A 3,744-nucleotide genomic window follows, 5' to 3' on the forward strand; every position below is an offset into this window, starting at 1 on the left:
CCTTCACCATTTCAAACCATCTGATCTTCTCCTATCTTGATCTGTGTTATTGATGGACTAAACTTGCTTTCCATGTGTGTGTGGTGTTTTTTCTTAGATAATCAGGTAAGAAATGACAACATCTTCCCAATTACAGCAATCATGATATTTTAGTGTTTTCTGTTTCAGAGAAAACTTATGTTTATTTGAGCATTAGGTGAATTCTGTTGTGAATACCCATAATCATGGAGTTCTGTGGTATAGTAGTAATTTTGCTGTTTTATAGGTGATGAGGAAAGAGGTGAAGGTGTGCCCATCTTTGGCACACATAGACATTGAAGTACTGGGCACAGGAAGAGCTGATGGGCCCTGCACTGATTGCAAAGAACAAGGTCATGTGCAGTGTTTTAGTAGAGGAGTGTCCATAGACACACTTGTCACAAGATGTTTTAAATTACCATCCAGAGGTCATGTAAATTTCACAATGGTCTTTGATGGGGCTTTGCTTATATTCAGGTAAGTGATGATCTGGACCTTAAGCACCCTGCACATTGATTTTGAGATTTTTAGGTCAGAGTACATGGTATTCCTAACTGTTCTGTTTTCATGTTTCTATGCAGGTATTCATTTCAGAAATGATACTGTCCCTACTAGTGCTAGTAAGTGTGAGCCCTTATTTTTTTTAAATTTAGATAAAATATGTTTTGAACCTCAGTAGTGATAAAGGGAAATGCAGCTCCAGGAAACTTCTCCTGTTGCACATCAAGTATTGACCATGAGATTTGTACAAGCACTCCTAGAAGCGATCTTAGTATGTCTAACAATGGTGTTGACCTTCAAGTTTCATGACCTTCAAGATCCATGTTGTGGTAGGTTTTCCCTAATGACAGAAGGGACCCAGATTATTTGTAAATATACTATTTCTTTTTGCAGGTAAATAAGTTGTATCTTGCCACACACTTGTTGAGTGTGTTTTTCAAGATTCTAGCGGTCCTGACATCACAGTGACCCAGACCGTGGTTGTCAGTGGGAACTTGCTGGTAACCAGGTATATGATATTGTGGATGTTACAAATGGGTTGAGATCAACTGTTCTTTAGATGTCTAGGCAAATGAGGATGGTGTCCCAAACACTCACCACTGGGTTAAAATATCTTTTCTGCAGGTGTCATGTTAAAGTTTTGCTATTGCACAGGTGTGAGATGATGTCACATTGATTCATTAGACCTCCCTATTTTCAGATATGTATGTAATGATGTTTTGAATACTCCTATGTTACACATACTTCTGGCTTGTATGCAGTAAAATTAATTTGTCCCTAGCAATACTGGTAAAAACAATATTTTACCATATACTTGTTTATGGATTGTGTTTCCTACACTCCTACTGATAAAAGGATATGCCACAGGTATGCAAATAATCTATCGGATTGTGCATCTTCACAATATCGAATGTGGAAATTTTACATGTATCTCCTTAAGAGAAGAAGGCATTTCCTCCCAGGGTTTAGTCCTGGACTTCTGTAAGTGTCCAGCTAGTGGTGATGAATGTCAATATGATGCACTTGACCAATGGAATCTGCAGTAGGTCACATAGAAGAAGGCATGTGCTGAGCATATTTTCCACAATGTGTTTTTCAGGTTTATGTGAAGATCTCCTGATTGATAGGCTCTCCTATCATATTTAATGATGCATATACAAGTATCTAGGTTAGTGATGATATGGGCCTAAACCACAGCATAGGCCATCTGATCCTAATACGTAGGTAAGCGATTGTGTCCCTAACACTTTTGTTACTATGATTTTGTTGCTGGTTTTCAGCTAAGAAATGATAGAGTCCTTACAAAGTCTAGTGACCGTGACTTTACCCTTTTTAAATTTCAGAGGAAACTTAGATTTAATCCCGTGAGTGTTGACATTTGAATGTATTATCATTGTCAAGGAGTTTCCACGAGAGTGGTAAACACCGTATTGTTGCAGGAGTCCGGTTAAAACAGGATGGCCTCTCTGACAGAAGTATTGACCCAAATTAATGGAAGCATCAAAGTAGAGTTGATGTGTTCCATAATAATGGATGTGAGCAGGGTTATTAACAGGTGCTCTGGTAGAAGAATTGTGTACTTAAACATATTTTTCCTCTGTTTTTTCAGATTCCTGTCAAGAAACCTCAATGAACCTAATGGCATTCACTGATGGAACTTTGCTCTTACCCTGGTAAGTAATAAAGTGGGTTCTGCTGCAATCAGGAATCACCTTCCATCTGAAGGTAGGTGAGGGTGACGTCTCTAACATTTGTGTTCCCGTGTTTGCAGGCACCCCCTTAAGGTCTTTGCTACACTGCAGGTGTGAGATGATGTGATGTTTTCTTATTAGAGACATTATTATTTTCAGATATTTATGTTATTAGTGTTTAAGACTCTTACATTTATCTTAATTTTTGGCATGTATTCTGTTAAGAAATTAGTATACCCCTAACAACACTAGTGAGACTGTGATTTTCTGTGTTCTTATTTTGGGATACTGTGTATTTAATACTTGTAGTGATAGAATGATATAGGTATTCTATTACATAGTCTACCGTAGCATTATTGAGCATGGAGTTTTTGCAAGTGTCCATCAAGAGTGGAAGGCATGTCTTCCTCAGTTTTAATCTGAGAGTTTTACAAGTAACCAAAACAAATTTCAAGTGTAGAGGGAGAAGGATTCACTCTCCACAATGTGATTTTCAGGTTCATGTCAGAACATTCTGGTAAAGTAAGCCTATTATTGGTAGTTAATGTGGGACATTGCTGGTGCCTAGGTAAGGGACGAACTAGGCCTAAAGCATAGCCCATGCCATCTGTCTTTCATATACCTACAGAAGTCCGAGCTTGTCTAAGTTTTTCGTTGCCATATTTCTCTTGCTTGCCATTTGTTTGTTAGTTTAGGTATTTAGTTTAGAAATGAGAGTATCCTTATCAATTCTAGTAACCGCGTACCTCCCTTTATTTTATAGGAAATATATGTTTAATCCGGTGAGTTTTGAGTGATTTATGGGCATCTGCCTAGTGATTATGGAGTTCCCTGTCACAGTAGTAACCCTGTGTCCCTTGACAGCAGTTAGGAGGAGAGGGTGTTTTGAACAGTGGTGTAGACCTTGGAGAATTTGCAAGTATTCAGGGAGAGATGAGGTGTCTCATAAAGTGAAAGGGACTGAGGTCATTTGCAGGTGTTCTGGTGGAAAATGTGTGTCCATCTGCCCATTTGTCACAATGTGGTTTTCAGGTTCCTATTGAGAGATGATGGTGAACTTCATAATGATTTTATCCATGATGTCGCTTGTCTTGCAGTAAGTGATGATGTGCCTTAAGCATCCCCACAGACCGTCCATCTTGAGATGTGTAGGTAAGTGATGATAGTATCACTAACATTTGTGTGACCACAGTTTTGCTTGGGTTTTTTTTTTTTGGTAGGTATTCAGGTAAAAATAGCACCTCAAACAATGGTAGTAAACATTAGTTCTCACAGGATTAAGAGTTTAGGGGCACCCGGCCAGTCAGTAGAGCATTCAACTCTTGATCTTGGGTTGTGAGTTCAAGCCCCACATGAGCCTAGAGCTTACTTAAAAATAAATAAATACATAAGAGCTTATGTTTAATGTGTGTCTAACATAAATAGTGACCAAGGTCAATGCAGGGAAGTTATCTAGGTTTAACACCACAGTATTGACCATAAGATTTTTCCAGGCGGTCAGTGAAGAGGTGATGGTAGAGCCGAAAGTTCTGCC

The 3,744-nt window shown here is 38.7% G+C and overlaps 1 long non-coding RNA gene across 1 annotated transcript; it reads left to right on the forward strand.

Moving 5' to 3' along the window:
• Window positions 1–1,028, forward strand: LOC115284212. Its single transcript, XR_003905133.1, has 3 exons — window positions 1–495; window positions 600–638; window positions 913–1,028. It is a non-coding gene; the product is annotated as an uncharacterized LOC115284212 (long non-coding RNA).
• Window positions 1,029–3,744: the final 2,716 nt, after the last annotated feature.

The sequence above is a fragment of the Suricata suricatta genome, chromosome X (genome assembly GCF_006229205.1).
Source record: "Suricata suricatta isolate VVHF042 chromosome X, meerkat_22Aug2017_6uvM2_HiC, whole genome shotgun sequence".
Classification (NCBI taxonomy): domain Eukaryota; kingdom Metazoa; phylum Chordata; class Mammalia; order Carnivora; family Herpestidae; genus Suricata; species Suricata suricatta.